General features: G+C 42.1%; 1 long non-coding RNA gene across 1 annotated transcript; it reads right to left on the bottom strand.

The window, feature by feature from the left end:
* Positions 1–12,470: 12,470 nt before the first annotated feature.
* LOC122642952 lies at positions 12,471–15,417 on the bottom strand. The gene is made up of 3 exons (XR_006330135.1): positions 15,333–15,417; positions 14,086–14,091; positions 12,471–12,526 (listed from the first exon to the last, which is right to left on the bottom strand). It is a non-coding gene; the product is annotated as an uncharacterized LOC122642952 (long non-coding RNA).
* Between the last annotated feature and the right edge of the window lie 3,089 nt (positions 15,418–18,506).

The following is an 18,506-nucleotide window of genomic DNA, read 5'->3' as shown; positions in this document are numbered from 1 at the left end:
CCAGAGATTGGTCAAAGTTCAAGTCCAAAAGCATTGTGAATGGGAGGATGGTACAGGTGGATGACTTCCACCAATATGGGTTATATTCTAGGTTTAACATCCTAGGCTGGGCATCCATGTTGTCGCCCACAGAGCCATGCTACCCAAACCTGGTTCGGTATTTCTACTGTAACCTTGTGCCATCTGGGGCACGGGAGTTCGGTCTGGAAAGTAGGGTAAAGGGTGTGGATATCAGACTCACCACTGCCATCTTAGCAGAGATCCATGGGCTACCTGACATAGGCAAGAGACGTTACTACAAGCCCAGGATAGACATTTCAAACATGTTTTCCTTGGAGACTAGGAGGAGGGTCTTCAAGGCATTAACTGGTTCAGAGGGGGTCCCTAAGTCTGAGGCTGACTATAAGCCTAGGGCTAGGATCATCAGTAGATGCATTTCATATAACATCTACCCAAAAGGCGAGAATCGGGGCAGTATCTCTATGCTGAGGGCTTACATCACCTACTGCCTATTGGGAGTTGGTAAGGGGGGTCCAGTGATCAACTTCCCCTATCTACTGATGCAGGCCATGTTATACCATGCATAGAACCCATCTGATGGGAACCTATCAGATAAGAAGTTCCTAACCTTAGTGTTTAGACATTTTGATGTTCCCCTAGATGGAGTGTACATGGATAGGGATAGGTCTAGACCTATTAGCAAGACCTCGATCCTAAAGATGAAAGTGTAAGGGGAACCAGAGAGTGATCCAGAGGAGGGAGATGAGATGGAGCAGGGACAGGAGATTGGACTAGAGGAGTAGGGTGACATAGAGGGGACTAGTGCGCAATTCACTGATTTGCCCTCATATGTGCTGACTGGTGCTACGAGCTCACAGGTGCCGGAGTCCTACGGGTGGTCTGATATGATGGCCCAATTTTAGGGCCTCTGCACACAGCTTACCGAGATGTCTACGAGGATGGATCAGGGCTTCAGGTCCCTAGAGGGGAGAGTGGGTTCTGTAGAGTGACGCTTGGATTTCTGGGACACTTACTATCGCATCGATTCTCGACAGACTCAGCCTCCACCGAGTGATATTCCCCCTCAGGAGTAGCTTTCCTGGCTCGCCTCTTATGTTCAGCTTGACTTATTTGATGTAGTTCTGACTTCTCTTTTTTTTTTTTTTATCATGGTTTATGTAGTAGTTTTTTTTTTTTTTATCAGCTTATGTATTTGGAAGTAGTACTTCCAATTAAACTTTATGTAGTGGCTTCGACCACAGTTAACTTTTTATTAATGTAAATATGCATTTTATCTTTTTATTTATAGTTACCCCCCTATAGCTTTTAATTATTGCATGTTTTATTATTTGTAATTTATTATTCCTATTATGCCGTCTGTGAATGTAAAAAGAGCTTCACGCTCTGATAACAAGCTCTGTCACACCCCAAACCGCCCCCTGGGAGGATTAGGTAGGTGACCCAAATTGCATAACGGCAATCCACCAAATCCCATGGATCTAGAAGTAGTTAGTACATTCACAAACACACATCCATAGTAATATCACATGTAAACTCAAACTGCTACAGAAAGTACAATTACATTAAAGGATAAGGAAGCATAGCAATATAGGAAATGATTGTTATATACATAAGTAAGCTGAATCATTCCCTCTCTCACACCCACACACAGAACAGTGAAAGTTAATATGTACATCAACTGAAATAAAAGGTAAATTTGTATACAGGGCGAGGTAACTCAAGCCCCAAAAAGAAAGAAAGAAAAACTAAAAGCAGAGACGGGGATAAACTCCTGACAAAGTCAAAAAGGAGTCCCTAAGACAAAAAGCAGCATCCGCATGCATGTCAACACCCTTCACAGGTCAGTCCTCAGTAGTCACCGAGAACACTCGGACCATCGGCGCAACCTCCATCGGGGTCCACACCAATATGGTCATAACCACTAAGGCTCTCCTCCGCGAAATGAGCCTCCCTGCCACAGTGACATCCACCTGTACAATCATCTAATAGAAAAGCATATATAGCAGAGTGTGAGCCCCACTGAACCAGTGAATGAAACATATCATCATGCATGCACATGCAACCACAATCATATAGATCCTACATGAAAATGTAGTCCAGTTATTTATTAGCCACCTAACATCAAAACTGGGGTAGGTTAGTGCTACTACAATCCCTAATACATGTATCCCTGGTGCGGGCTATTAACCTCTTCCCGCGATACACCCATTGAGGTATCGGAGAGGACCAGTCAGCTCCCGCATTCGTTCACCAAGGTCAGCCCGACCAACCCTCTGTGATTTACTTGTGAGGCATCTGTCCCTTTTTCTCTTTTCTTTTCTTTTCTGGATTATAGCCCAGCATATAGCTTATAATCACATTTCTTTTCTTTTCTTTTTTCTTTTTCTCATATATATGGTCACTCCCACAGGCATCCAACACCTTAACCCCTATTGGCAAGGGTGCATAGCACAGGTGATGAAACTCTAACCCCATGTCTATATGGCATCGTATGAGTCAGGCGGTGTCAATAGTATCCCATACTACGGGCTACCGTAGGCTTCATTTCTGAGCTAGCTACGGCATCTAGTCTAGCATTCACAATCAGCATAGAATATTCAAGCAGAGTTGTCCAACAGTCAACACAGTGTTGTAATGAATTTGTAAGATTTGAATTAACCATATAACATAGTATTAATATTGTAAAAGTTTAATTTCAGCATATTATTCATGTTACACATACATATACGATGACATTCCACTCACCTTGGCCTGGTTCTAAAAGGTCAGTTGTTGTTTCAGTTCTGGTTGTAGTCCAGCAGTGCACCTCGAGCGCAGGATCAAATCCTAAAGTGTCAAATCAGATATGTTTTATTTAATGTTCAAACTATTTTTGAGTGTTTTAGCGTTGATCTAGACTCACTGGTCTGACTCGGTGCTTAGTCTGATATCACTTGGAATTCTCTGGGTCTTGCACTGGGCTTTGGGTCTATGCCCCGGTGCATCATCTGGAGAATGTGGTTCCGGGTCCGGTATGGTATTTACCACTGTAGTACATGGTTCATGGTCCCAACAGTCCTACAATACAGTCCCTAGGTCAACAGTGTAGCTGGACCAATCCAAGCAGGGTTTCCCAGCCCTGCGGGGCCCACTTAGGTACCCAAGGTGTACATAATTGTGGACAGATGTGAGGAGGGGTATTTTGGTCATGAACCACCTCCTTACACTATTCATAGTCCATGGGTGGAAGCCCTTAAAGTCAGATCTACATATCACCCCTTTTTAATTCTCTGGGAGATTCACTGGGTGATGTGTGCATCGCCCAGAGCCTATTTAGAACGTGAACAGGCTCCAATTCTTAGGTTTTGCACCACAAGCAGTGCCATGGTCGATCCCTTATGCATGTTAGGTCATTGTGGACCTCATGTGGAGTAGTTTGTAGGGGTCCACATGGATCATGACATGGGCCCACCACTTGGCAGCCAGGAGCTGCCCAGACAGCCCAGGGAATAGTGACCCAGCTAGGTTCCAGCATATGGCCTTGGATTGGGCTGCATGCAAGAGTAATCCTATGTAAAATAGGATGGTCTAAGGCAGTTGCAACACAGGGCTAGGCCGAGAGTAGCCTGTGTGCACAGATCCAAACCTAAACTGCCTATCCTTGGTGCAACAGTGCAGTGCAGTCTAGCACAGAGACTGGTTTCAGTCCTAAGAACAAGATAGCAGTAAAAATCATTGAAAAATCCTCAGATCTTCCATGCAATCCGTTTGCATGTTGGATCTGAGGCAGTACATGGCAGCCCCCAGGTGTTCTGGGCTGTCCATGTCCAGAATTACTTCCAAAATACTGAGATCAAAGGAGGTGAAAAGAGAACAACATAGCAGCATAGGTAGGCATGGTTTTATACCTGAATCAGGTCTGTGTATGTCGCTGGAGCTGAGCCTGGAGGCAAGGGTAAGCTCTTCCCTTTCTTCTCCTTCCTTCCTTCTTTTTCTCCTTCTCTTTTCCTCTCTTTCTCTCTCTTTCTCTCCCACAATTTGAACAGTACTAAAGCCTTTAATTTTAGGCTGGGGTCCCCTATTTATAGATCAGCCTCAACTAAGGCCTGTTTGGCAGCCTAGGTCCACTCCAAAAACACATTTTTGAAACTAATTCGGGGCCATTCTGGCCACTCTGGTGGGGTCCATAGGGGTCCAAGGGTAATTTATGGTGCCCAAGACTCCCATCTACCTCTAAAGAGTGTTCATGGCCAGTATGGGTGGTCCCCACGCATCTGTTGATTAAAATACTACTTTTTCCCACTCTAGGTGATTCACTGGGTGATGTGTGCATCGCCCAGAGAATACAGCAAAGCTGTAATCCTCTGTGTTTGCACAGGGGCTTGGCCCAGGGCTTAGGCCTTATACCAACATCATGCCTAGGGTCTAATGCACCACTTTCCAGGTGGGGGCCCCACATTTATGAGGAGGAGAGAGATTACCTGGAGTCCATGCAATACATGATGCTGTGGGCAATACAACTGCGTGGGTCTGCAATCCATCTTCTGACAGGTATGTAAGAGGACATCTTCGGGGGTTCTCCTTTAAATTCAATCACTGGAGTGATGCTCCACAGTGTGCTTGGTTGCCATGTCAGGGTTTCATATCCTTTATTCAAATTCCCAGCCAGTTAGAGGCAGGTTTGACATGTACACTTGCCAGAGCTTTTAGGACTGCCTCTCTATAGGTTCGAGAACCGGTTAGCAAACCCTAGATTGAGATGTTGGGTTAGGTCTTCTTGAGCTGCTTCAGAACTTCATTTTTTGGCTCAATGGTAGCATGATTCTGGTTCTGGTTCTGGTTCCTTGCCAACTCGATTGAGTTGCCTACATTGTGTCGGGCTGGTTTAAAATTTTTCCCACTCCTCGTGTTTGCATTTTTGCACCCTTTATCAGATGGGAAACAGAGCTTAGAATCAAACTGGGCTAGAAGGCGATCGACATTTTGATTAGACTCATCTAATTCCCCATCACTTATGATGATCATATTGATTTTGAGTTCATCGGTGGTCACAGTGAGTTCTTGAAGCTTATCGCACAGAGCCCATACCATGCCTTCGATTGTCGGGTTTCCTCATCTAGGTCTTTGAGGTGGTCAAAGATCTCGTCTTCATGGCAAGGAAAGGGCAAGCTAGTTTGTCGCCTTAGATTGAGTCCTTCAGGCACATTTCTGTGAATGTATGCATTGGACCCTTGAACTAATTCATTGATAGCATTGATTTGATCTCGGACAGTGTTCCAAAGATCTATGTGCTTGTCCCACATCCACCAATATCGCTGATCTGATCTTTGAAGCTTGTTTCATAGTCTCAACTTGCACTTTCTGGCCCGTTATTATGTCCTGACTTGAGCGAATTAGTTCCTGATCTTGATTTTGACGCTCTCGGAGAAACGTTTGCATGTTTTGGTGATGGTTGTCCATGTCTCTAGTATGCCCTGGAATGAATTGGGCTAGATTCTTGAGCTCTCAGCCTATCCCAGGTAAGGATCTTATGTCTTCAACCTGTTCATATTACCAATACGCTCTTTGACTGTGATGTCTAAATGGTTGAGGGCTTCTTGCAATATGAGCCCTAAGAGATGAATTGGCTTCCTTTATGATGTGGTTAGTCCCCTCTAAGATGTTGTATAGACTCTCAGCTTACTCTTGATGGTCATGCCCAAGTGCTATGATTGAATGTCTTAATTGTTGGACGGTTGTGGCAAGCCTTTCCCTTTCTTGGGTATGATCAAGTGACTGATTATCCTCAAATGGACTATTAGGTGGAATACAAGGTGGATCATAAAATTGCTCGTTGGTAGTCACATCAACATAATAGCCTTCCTAGACCTCTTCATCTAGGTATCTTTCAGGTATTGACTCGACGGAAATGTCTATCACACCCCCAGAATGACTAGACCTAGTGGGGCCCATGATACCGAATCTAGTTGGGGTCTATGCAAGTTAAACTTAACATTCTCATAAAAACATACTGTGCATGGATCATAAACAGTTCATGAATTTTAAAACTCCATCACCATCACAGTTATCCATCCAAAGATCCATGATACATAAAAACCATCAGAGTCATAACGGAAACATTCATGGGTTAGGAGCATCTAAATAAAACTTATAAACCTTACAAACATATATCTACCCCAAATACCCATCCAATGGGTAGTAACACTGTTGGCATCTATCCCTATTATTTACAGTTATCCTATAAAACATTCAATAAGATAATTGTCAAAATATTCATAATGATAATAATGATCTTATCCAAGCTGTAAGAAATAGAAAAGGTCCTCCTCTTTAACCCGATTGATCCTGCTCAATCACTAATCCTTTACCCTTGTCTTTTGCTCCTTGATCTATGAAAACATTCAACAATAATGGGATGAACTCTACAGCTCAGTAAGCAAGATAATCAATCACGCATAACTATACATATACATAATCCATAACTATTCTTGAAGCAACATGCATCTTACATTATTTTTATCATTCTTTGAACCATTCATAAGTTATCCAGTTTCGTTCTTAGCCTTAATCTCATCTTACTTTTGGGTATGGTATTCACTAGTGTCGGGTTGTGTCTTGGTAGAAGCCTTGACGCCTCTTATGACACTATTTTATACCTTACCGAATCGTCTATTGACTCAGGACATCAATTGACTTTCTTTCTTTATCCTTGAACATTCATTGTATACTAAAAGTACCATTTCATAATTAACTTTAACATTACCATGAACATGTACATGATACATAGGGAGCATATCATAATTCTATGCACAACAAGGGCACATACATTCGTTCCATTCCTTAGTCTACTCGTAGTCCTATGTAATTACTCATCCATTCAATCATCCGCATTATACTATGTGTGGGATACTCATTGTATCATCTTCATCATAACTTTGCATTTAGATTCTCACTCACAAACCATCTATCATGCATTCTTACCATTCTAGGCATTCACCGTACGTATAATACTACATTAGTATCTCTTATCACGTTAAACCATCATACTTACACTCTAACATGCATCCTTTATATAAATCATGCATGCATAGTTCATAGTTGACATGAATCATAGCATTCATTCGTTCCAATCATCATTCATATATTTTTATCATTCATAACTTATAACTAACATCTCTTCTCATTTTGAGTTCTCATACCCACTTTCTAATTTACATACTTTAAATCTATCATGCGTGCATCGTACATAGTTAGCAAAATTCATAATATTCATCCATTTGCATTATCATAGATATAGGGAACAATCATTATACCATTATCAACCGTAACGTCGCAATAGGTTCCCATTACCAGTCCATCATTCAAGTTTCCTTGTCATTCCAATCAATCACTTTACACTTAACATATAATTATCATCTCTTTTCGTATTGAGTTTACATACTCATGTGCTATCATGCATTCTTTACATAATTTATAGCTAACATAATGCATGACATTCATTCATTCTATAAATATCAATCATACATGCATAGTTTAATAGGTACATGCTCCAACATAATTGAGTTTCGTTACCTATAGTTCAATGCTTCCAATACTTCCAACTTTATAACCGATCTTCGGGTAGCCGTAAGGATCATCAAAATATCCCATTTATGTCATTTTCGGTGTTTTAAGACTGATCAATTTATAGAACAAAGCCATACCATTATTTTTCAAGAAATAAAAAATTCACCCCTTTCCAAACTTTGGGGGTTTCTTCTCCTAGCTGCCAAACATGAAATACCCTACTAAAACCCCTCAAATTAATGCTTTAAAATCCCTTTGAGATATCAAATAATTCCTAAATCACTCAATTTAAGAATAAAAAGAAATACCTTCTTTTTCATAGAAAACTCCTAACTTCAAGTGTCCCTCTTCTCAAATCAAGGGATTCCTTCAACAACATAGATATAACTTTCTTACAACCTAAACAAAAGGTTTAAACAATCCCTGTCATAGATCTATACTTTTAATTCAAAGATTAAAACTATAATCAAGCTTACTTACTTTTAGATTCCAAATAGGAGATTGCTCTTTCAAACCAAAGCTTAAATCCTCCAATTACATCCCTAAACTTGCTTCAATCATCTTCAATTTCACCAAAAGACCTTAAAATCTTCAATCCAAAGCAAAATCTCATTCTTCTCTATTTTCCCCTCTTTCTCCTCTTTAGCTAAGTGAATAGAACTAAAACAAAATGTGAATTTTCTTCTCGATAAGGATTATTTATAATCCATGGTACTTTGGTAAATAACAAGTTTCCATTTAGAAATACCCAAAAAACCATGTAAAAAACCTAAGCCCTAATCTTAACATCCAATAGTGCTCAAGGATAAAAATATCTAGCTAAAGTCTTTTACTTAAATACTCTTAGTTTCATTTCTAGGTTAAAATTAACTCAACCCAAATTCACTTAAATTCATTTAAATTAACTCAAGCCAAATTCACTTAAATTAACTCAAATTAAATTCACTTAAATTAACTCAAGCCAAATTCACTTAAATTCACTCAAATTAAATTTACTTAAATTAATTCAAGTCAAATTCACTTAAATTCACATAAATTAACTCAAGTCAAATTCACTTAAATTAACTCAAATTCATAAATGAAATAAATCAAACCAAATAAACCTAAATGAACTCAAATTCACAAATGGACCCAAAATCAAACACAATACATACTAGACCCATAAATAAAATAAGAACCATGGGCTTTAAAAGAAAATCTTATAAGGCCCATACCTAACCATTAATAAAAAAATAAGCCTATGAACCATTTTAACACAAGTAAAAATCATAATTACAAGAGAATTCTTACTATCAATCAATATCATACAGTAGAATCAGTCTCCTTCCATCCAGTCCAGTCACTCTATACAATAAATAATAAACTACTATTAAAAGACAGTACTTGAGTCGGGGTATTACAATCTCCTCCTCTTGATGGGAATGATCTTCATTGGAATCTTGGGAGTCTTCATCACTATCAACCCCTATGTTTATCATGTGGACGTCACCAGGCAGAGCTTCCACTAGAACAAGAGCAATTAGGGCTTGGACCAATTCTTCAATCCATTTTGTAATGGAAGAATCATGCTGGTTCTCGACCGGTATAATCAAAGCTTATAGATTAATGTCTCGGTCCTCCTCTTTTAGTTTGTTAATGAACTTAAAATTTCCATCATGTGATGGGAGGGGATTGTTTTGAACATTGGGTTGATTTGACTGGACTACAAACTTCCCCTCATCAAGTAGATCTTGGACTGTATGTTTCAATTGGTAGCACTCATCAGTCGAATGCCCATTTTGTTGATGGTATTCGAAAAAAAGGTTGGGCGTGTACAATTTTGGTGATGGGTTTGGCAAGTTAGCCGGCTGAATTTTGGTCAGTAGTCCTTTTTGGATCAATTTCTTAAGGACTAGGCTATGGCATGCCTACATCCGTAAATTGTCTCTTGGATCGGTTTCCCCTACCCTTGAGGCATTGTTCTCAATCAAAAGTGGGGCCTCTATGGTTGGTGCCACCACATTCACCTCAGTATTCTTATTCGGAAATGTCTTCTTACTAGCCCCAATTCACTGGTTATTCAAAGTTATACCTTGCTTAGGGTTTCCTTGGATCAAATCAGGAAGGTCCAAGGCATCTTTGACTTGTTGGCGTGCTTCAAACAGGGCCTCAAAAGTAGTCAAAAAAATGAAGAGAGGCTCATTTTAGAAAAGAAGAAAAGAGGGTAAGATGTACTAATTCAACCACACAGAATAAAAATATCACAAAAAAAATGAAGAGAAGCTCGTTTTTACTGGGTATCTTTCTACATACAGTATTGGACAAGTTCTATATTAAGACCTAAGAAAAACAACAAAATAACAACATTCAAATTAAATATACAGGCACAGAACTCAGGCTACAAGACCCATTAAAAGTAGAATTTCCAGAAACAAGCATTGCTCACATTTATCATTCCCATTAAGTCAGATAGAAATATGGAAAGAAGGAAAGGGGAAAAATAGTAATTGCAGAGATTTAACATGATAATGCAGTGCTAATCCCGATGGAGGGAATTCCAATGGAAGATTAGCTTGCAACAGGATCACATGTATAAGAATAAAAACCAAATTTAGAGAAAATTGAATAACTCAATCGGGAAAAAAAAATTTGATATGATAAAATTTTGGGAAAAGAATTCACAGAACCCCATTATTACAGGATTCATTAAAGCTAACTATTTCTTCATAAAAACTAACAGGAACCATAAGAACTCACAGGTTCTTAAGTAGGCATTGAAGCACGAGAAGAAAAACTTGTTGTCATAGGAGATCAAAAACACCGGCACAACCCAAGAAGAGCAGTTTGTGGTCTACCTATGAGCATATGTGGGTCAGTGGGTGAGGAAGTAATTAGTTTTTCAAGCGCAGAGTGTTCCAAAACCATAACACAAGAAACATTATACCAAAAAAAATAATATATCACCGAAACCTAAAAGGATACTAGGCTTTGAGGGAAAGCTTAAAGGTCCTTGACGTTTCAAGGAATTATACTAAGATCCTTGATGTTTTAAGAAATTACACCTAAGGTTCTCAACGTTTGAGATATTATGTTTAGGATACCTAAACCAAGATAACCCTCAACTAGTTAATTAAGTTTTTTTTATTTTTACTTTTATGACATGCGAATGTCCATCCCCACTCAAATCTGGGACCCAATCAAATATAACAACAATGCAATATTTTGGAACTTTTTACAACAACCAGTCCTTTTTAAGCTCTGGATACTTATTCTTTCACACACTGAAAATGGTTTGACTTTTGGCAACACTCCCATGAAGTTTATTTGGGAAAATATGACAACAATGCAATGTTTAGGAACTTCTAACCCAGACCAGTCCTTTTTAAGCTACAGATTTTGATTCTTTCAAATAAAATAAAAATACCTTAAAATTTCTTTTTAACTTACCGTGAAGTCTCCATCCAATCAAAGTCTATATAAATAACTTGGCATGTTCTTTCATTTCCATCACAGCAAAGAGCAACAGGCAACAAACAACAAACACACTACTCCACGTTCCTGCTCTAATGGCAACTGCTATTATTTCCAAGGCAACATTATCCAAATGGTTCTCCAACAAGAGCTTCGTACTAAGTGTCCATCACCTTCAGCATTCCCAAAGACAATCAAGAAATGATGAACTCCAAGTGATATTTCGTCACTTGGATGCTGATGGTAATGGGAAAATCTCAGGCTCTGAACTAAAATCCTACCTTGCATCCGTAGGAGAGTTCATGTCACCTGAGGAGGCTCAAGGTGTGACCAATGAATGAATTGGATGCAGCAGGCCGCGAGAGTTTGATGCTCGGGTTTGACGATTTTTCAAATTTGATGGACCATGAAGGTGGGGATGATGATCTAAAAAGAGCCTTTCAGATGTTCGAAGCGAAGAGTTCTGGGTCCATTACATCAGGGAGCTTGCAAAGGATATTCAGTCGCCTTGGAAACAAAATGTCAAATGAAGAGTGCAAGGCAATCATACAGGCATTCGACCGCAACGGCAATGGTGTAATTGATTTCCCTGAGTTCCAGCAGATGATGGCTTAATCGTATCAATGTTTGCACCTGTTCTACGTGTGTTTGTGTGTGGCAAATAAGTTTACACAGGTAAAAATAATGGTCTTTCCCCTATTTTGTTCAGAAAACTGCAATGAAAGTGGGATTAGGCACTACTACTGTAAAACAGAAGTGTTCTACATAATTAATAATTATGAACAGGTTTGCTATATATTGACTATGAAGTTCAAGCTTGGTAATGTTTTTTTGTGTTTTTTTTATATTGTTAAATCAAATTTATTGAGAAAGAAAAAGAAATTATAAAACCAAAGGACGGTAGCCATAGAGCATCTCAAGGACAGCCCCAAGGGAAGAAGAGCACCTCCACGGCTAAGAAGAACACGTACACACGCTCCAAACAACACCCAGTTTGGTAATTTCTTGTTATCCCTACAGACCTAGACTCTTTTTTTTGGTAATGAAAGATTTTTTTTTATAACCCCTTGGGTAAGAAACTAAACAAAAGTCATAAATGAGCTAAGGAGATAAGTAGGGGGAAAAGAGTTAAAATAAACAGAGGACTCTTGATTGGTAGCACCAGCATCTGTGAGAGCATTAGCAGCAAAGTTCCCTTCCCTGAGAGTATGTTGGAACGAAATATGAATAAACTGCTCTGCCAGGAGAGCACAGTGTCACGGCCTTAGACCTTACTAAGCAACCGCGCCGGCACTTAGCACTCACACTAGCACTAAGTCAGCCTTTCACCAACTCTAGCAAGGGACTTGGGAAGAGAACTTAGAGAACACTAGAGAGACTTTGAAAGAATGCACTTGAATTACTTGAAAGCTTTTAGTACAAGACTTGATAGCTTGCTTGCCTGATTGGGTGGTTGGTTGGTTGATTGATTGTGCCTTAGCCAAATGAGGCCACCTCTATTTATAGGCACCTCAACTTACAATGTATGGTTAGGATTTGTACAAGTGTTCTCCATCCAATGGTGGAGAACTTTCTAGCCTAAGGAACTAGAATTTTCCCACCTCCTTTGTGGAGGATTCTAGCTCTTTGGAGAACTCTAGAATTGTCCTCCTTCCTTAGATATTTACAAAGCTTTTCTAGAAGCTTCTCTAGAAACTTCCTTGACCATCTTTGTTTCTAGAGGTTCTAGAACATATCTAGATTCTCTTCTAGTGTAGAGAGTTCTAGGCCATGGACTAGGTCTTAGCCCAATGTCTAAGTCCATGGGCTTGCAAGTTAGGCCCGTGGGCCTTTGTTGGCGGGCCGTGACACTCTCCCCGCCCAAGTTGGCGACGCCTCGTCGCAACCTTCTTGGAGAACTTCGTATATGGCCTGCATGAACGCCCGTATAGCCTCCTCCCGTGTGAAGTAACAACGTCCATTGTGCCACAACTTGAGTCTTCCATGTCTCTCCTCGTATGGGCCAGTTTGTTGGCGAGCCTTCTCCTTAGACACCTCCTTTAGGGACTTGTCGAGCACTAACTCCCCGTCTTTGAAGCTTGTCGGTCGCCTTCTTTTGCTAGCCCTCCTCTTTCTCTTCTTCTTGGTCTTATCTTTGCAAGACCGGGCCACATCCACCTTCCCCTTAGGTGGTGATTGTTTGTGGATCCCTGATGGCCTGATGTCCTTACATCCATCAAGAGTCTTCTTAGTAGGCCTTGCTTCTGCATTTACAAGGCCGCCTTCCTTAGCTCCAACCGATACGTCAAGAGTGGAGTCTTGGAGCTTCTTTCCCTCTTTCTCGAGTCGAATCGCGGTCAAGAGCCTGGCACCCTCCTTAGTCCCTGACACCGTGGGGACCATGCATGGAGCACCTTCCTCCATGATGCACACCGTGTTGATGAATGGCATGGGTATAGCCTTAACCCTTCTAAGAAAATCCATGCCAAGCACCACTAGATAGTCATCCATGGGCACCACCGACAGATCCAAGGTGCCGCTCCACGTCCCCATCCGCATCTCGACCCCTTGAGCTATGCCTTCAATGGGACGAGCTTGGGAGTTAACCGCCTTGAGCCATCCTCCCTCCTTGGACACCTTTAGTCCAAGCTTCTTTGCCTCCTCCATTGAGACAAAGTTGTGTGTGGCGCCTGTGTCGACCATAGCTCGCGAGGGCTTCCCGTTGATGTGCACCTCCACATACATAAGCCCCTTCTGAGAGGTAGTGGCCTTGACCTCCGTCGCCTTGGCCTTGATAGCACCCAGTTGTTGCAGAGACCCCACGTGTGCTTCCTCTTCACCCTTCTCCAATAGGGCATTGAGAGCTTTCCTCTTGGGGCAATCCCTAGCCCAGTGTGGCCCGTCACACAAGAAGCACTTGTCCCTTGGAGTGAACTTATCCTTTTTGTCAGACTTGGCCTTACCCTCCTTACTTGTAGTAGCCTTACTACTTCCTTCCTTGGGAGGGTATTTCTTGGGACCTTTCTCTCCCCCACCATTTCCTCCATTGCTCTTCTTGGCCTTAGCATTATCTTCTCTCCTGAACTCCACCAATGACTCCGCTGCTGCTATGGCCGAAGCAAGATCTTGCACGCCTCGGCGTTGTAGTTCTTGCGCGGCCCAACCTTGGAGACCATCCATGAAGTTGAAGAGAAGTTCTTCATCGGTCATACTAGGGACCTCAAGCATAAGTGTTGAGAATTCCTTGACATAATCCCTAATAGACCCAATGTGTTTCAGCCTTTTAAGGCTCTTTCTAGCCAAGTAAGCAGCATTTTCTGGGTAGAATTGCTTCTTTAATTCCTTCTTGAACTCATCCCAGGTGTCTATGGTGCACGTACCTCTTTCTATGTCGGCATGCCTCCTTCGCCACCATAGAGTTGCTGTGTCGGTGAGGTAAAGTGTTGCGGTCCGCACCTTAGTCGCCTCGTCCTCGAGTGCCATCGCCTCGAAGTACCTCTCCATGTGCCACACAAAGTTGTCGACTTCCCGCGCATCTCTCTTCCCATCAAATGGCTTGGGCTTTGGTACCTCCACCCTAGGTACCTCACGCGAGGTAGTGGCTCCCCCGGCCGCTGCCCTCCTACACATTGCCCAATCCACTTGTACCTCATCGATCGAGCATCCATCTTAGCCAATGCTTCCCATACTTGAGCCTTGAAGCTGGCAAACTCTTCCTCATTGGGCGTGCACTATGGTGTTGAGAGTGGTTTGTAGGGACTCCTTGAGCTCCCCCATTTGGCTCACTAGCTCCTCCTTGAGCTCCATCATGTGGCCTTCGAGCTCCTCCCCACTTTGCTCTACAACATCGAGGCGCTCCTTCACCTCGGCCGTTGCTAGCTCCACCCGAGCTAGGCGTGGCTCCATAGCTCCACTAACGTCCACAGACTTGTCCTTGCCTCTTCGCCTCTCCTTGGTGGGAATGGCCTCCCTCCCACGGGCTTGCTCACTCACCATCATGTCTAGCACTTCGATTCGTTAGCCATGATGTCGAATCTACAAGTATCTTCCTCGCAACGAAGCTCGATACCACACTTGTCACGGCCTTAGACCTTACTAAGCAACCGCGCCGCACTTAGCACTCACACTAGCACTAAGTCAGCCTTTCACCAACTCTAGCAAGGGACTTGGGAAGAGAACTTAGAGAACACTAGAGAGACTTTGAAAGAATGCACTTGAATTACTTGAAAGCTTTTAGTACAAGACTTGATAGCTTGCTTGCACTGATTGGGTGGTTGGTTGGTTGATTGGTTGTGCCTTAGCCAAATGAGGCCACCTCTATTTATAGGCACCTCAACTTACAATGTATGGTTAGGATTTGTACAAGTGTTCTCCATCCAATGGTGGAGAACTTTCTAGCCTAAGGAACTAGAATTTTCCCACCTCCTTTGTGGAGGATTCTAGCTCTTTGGAGAACTCTAGAATTGTCCTCCTTCCTTAGATATTTACAAAGCTTTTCTAGAAGCTTCTCTAGAAACTTCCTTGACCATCTTTGTTTCTAGAGGTTCTAGAACATATCTAGATTCTCTTCTAGTGTAGAGAGTTCTAGGCCATGGACTAGGTCTTAGCCCAATGTCTAAGTCCATAGGCTTGCAAGTTAGGCCCGTGGGCCTTTGTTGGGCGGGCCGTGACAACAGTCTCGCATAATTAATGAGATTCTCCATGATGCAGGCCTGGACTCCTTACAGATGATGTGGAATCCCAGCTCAATCATCCAAAAATAGTAAGGCGATCAGAAAGGATAAGAGCTCGACGTGGCTGAGCTTGGCTTTGAAGATTGAGTAACACCTTCGATCGTGGGTGTCTCTTCTTGTGTTGTCCAGACTTCTATTATTAGCAAATTTTCTGTTTTAGTTTTTCATTGATTGTAGGACTCTTCATAGCGCGTGCATGTTTCTAATTTGGTAGTTTAATCTCCACCATAGGATCTTGGAGGGTGGAGATTGGGTTTTGGTTTTCCTCTTCTATTATATATTGCAATCGGATGTGAGATCTAGAAGGCAGATTATTTTGAATGAAATAAGATTTCAGTCTCCACTTGGAGCTTGTGGAGGAACTTACGAGTTCCATGTTCTTCTTCCTCTTTCAAACCTGTCTCCGTTGGAGGGCTGCTCCATTTTGGTATCAAAGCTGAGAAGGGAGAAGGTGAGTATGGCTCCCAAGCGTCGAGGGGGTCGCACTAACCGCATGGAGGATCTCACGTTGAGAGAAGAGAATACCTAGTTACGTCAGCAGGCCGCTGAAGTAACTCGTGAACTTGAGCGTCTGCGAACAGCGTCGCACCATTCCAACAGTTCGAATAGTGTCGACACTACTCCGGCATCTTCATCAGGAGATGATCAGCATAGTTTTGCAAGGAGACCTTATCACCGACCTACTCAGTAGGAGAGAGAGGTTGACTGGTTCGCAAACTGAAGGGTGACATTCCAAAACTGACAGGGAATGAATCCCCTGATGAGCTGATCGACTGGTTGGCATTGGTGACTGAGGTTTTTGATGCCAGATCAGTGTCGGAAGACAAACAAGTCAGCATCATCGTGTTGTGGCTATGAGGGAAGGCTCTTGCTTGGTGGCGACGAGAGAAATAGATCCATCATCACGACGGTCAAACACCTATCACCAAATGGCATAAGATGGACGAGGAGATCCGCAAATATTTTCTACCAGGAACATATAAAAGGGAGTTGTATCACAGATTTCAGCACTTGAGACAGGGTACATGGACGGTAGAACAATACACATCAGAATTCAATGAGTTGTTGATTCGAAACAACATCAGTGTCTCAGAGGAGATGTTGGTGAATAAGTATATCGGAGGGTTACAATCCTACATTCAGGAGGTCATTGAAGTCTTAGAAATTTGGGACTTGAGCGACGCACACCAGCAGGCATTGAAGATCGAGCGATCTCATGGACGCCGACAACAATCCCACTTCCAAGGCAAAATTAATTCCCCGGCTAGGTTAGATCAATCAACAAATCCATCACCCAAGCCATCCACCCAGCCACCTCAATCCATCTAATACCATCTCATCACAGTCCAACCGCCTCATCCAATCAACAAACTAATCCCAGCATTCAATGGCTCACACTCATTGTTATGCTTATGTCGAAGTGTCACCAACAGAACCAGCGGTAAGGGCCTTCTGGTTAGGAACGACAATGAAGAATTGGGGGATGAGGATCCATTTGAATCCAATATTGTTGGAGAGCCACTGTATGATAATTCCAACACAGATGATGTGGGACAGATTTTGCAAGTTGACAACGGCGAGATGCTCATGATGCGCATAATTTTTCTTAAACCTCAAACTGATGTTGGTAACCGTTGGCTTCAGAATAGTATCTTTCAATCAGCCTGTACCGTATCCAATAAGGTGTTCCGGCTCATCATCGACTCTGGGTGTTGTGAAAATGTGATTTCCACGGAGGCCACTCACAAATTGCAGCTGGACCTGAAAGACCATCCTGTCATATACAAGATGACATGGCTTAAAAAGGACACCGAGGTAACCGTCTCAAAACATTGTTTGGTTCCTTTATCTATTGCTGCAACCTATTATGATAATGTCTAATGCGATGTTCTTCCAATGGATGCGAGTCACATCATCCTAGGGCAACCTTGGCAATTTGATAGACGGACCACACATGACAGTTACCGTAACACCTACACTTTTGTGTACAAAGAGAAGAAAATTACTTTGGATCCTTCTAAAGAACCCATTAAAATCCTTGTGATTGAATCGTCACCCTCTTCCACTTTGGTCACCCTGCGGAATCTATGGGGTGCAATGGAAGACGTACAAGTTGTCTATGTATTATTGAATAAATCTGAGAGCACTCCTGCGATGGCTACAATACCTACACGGGTCCAGCCCCTCCTGACTGATTTCCAAGACTTATTCTCTACTGATTTGCCTAATGGACTCTCTCCCATGCGGGATATCCAACACCAGATTGATCTCATCCCAGGAGCTACATTGTCGAACCTTGCTCATTACAGAATGAGTCCTGCTAAGCATGATGAATTGCAGAGGCAGGTTATAGAGTTAATGGATAAGGGGTTTGTCAGAGAGAGCCATAGCCCATGCGTCTTACCTACTTTGTTGGTTCAAAAAAAAATGGCAAATGGCGGTACAGACGGCAGAGCTATTAATAAAATTACTGTGAAGTATCATTTTCCCATTCCACGGTTGAATGACTTGTTAGACCAACTCTCAGGCGCGACAGTGTTTTTCAAATTGGATTTAAAAAGTGGGTATCACCAGCTCAGGAACCGACCCAGTGATGAATGGAAAACTGCATTCAAGACTCATGATGGATTGTTTGAATGGTTGGTAATGCCATTCGGTTTATCCAAAGCACCATCTACATTTATGCGCTTTATGACCCAGGTGCTTCGACCTTTTCTTGGGAGGTTTGTTGTTGTCTACTTTGATGACATTTTAATTTATAGCAAAACTATTGATGAA

The sequence above is a fragment of the Telopea speciosissima genome, chromosome 10, assembly GCF_018873765.1.
Source record: "Telopea speciosissima isolate NSW1024214 ecotype Mountain lineage chromosome 10, Tspe_v1, whole genome shotgun sequence".
Classification (NCBI taxonomy): domain Eukaryota; kingdom Viridiplantae; phylum Streptophyta; class Magnoliopsida; order Proteales; family Proteaceae; genus Telopea; species Telopea speciosissima.
This window is presented reverse-complemented; position numbering and strand designations above follow the sequence as displayed.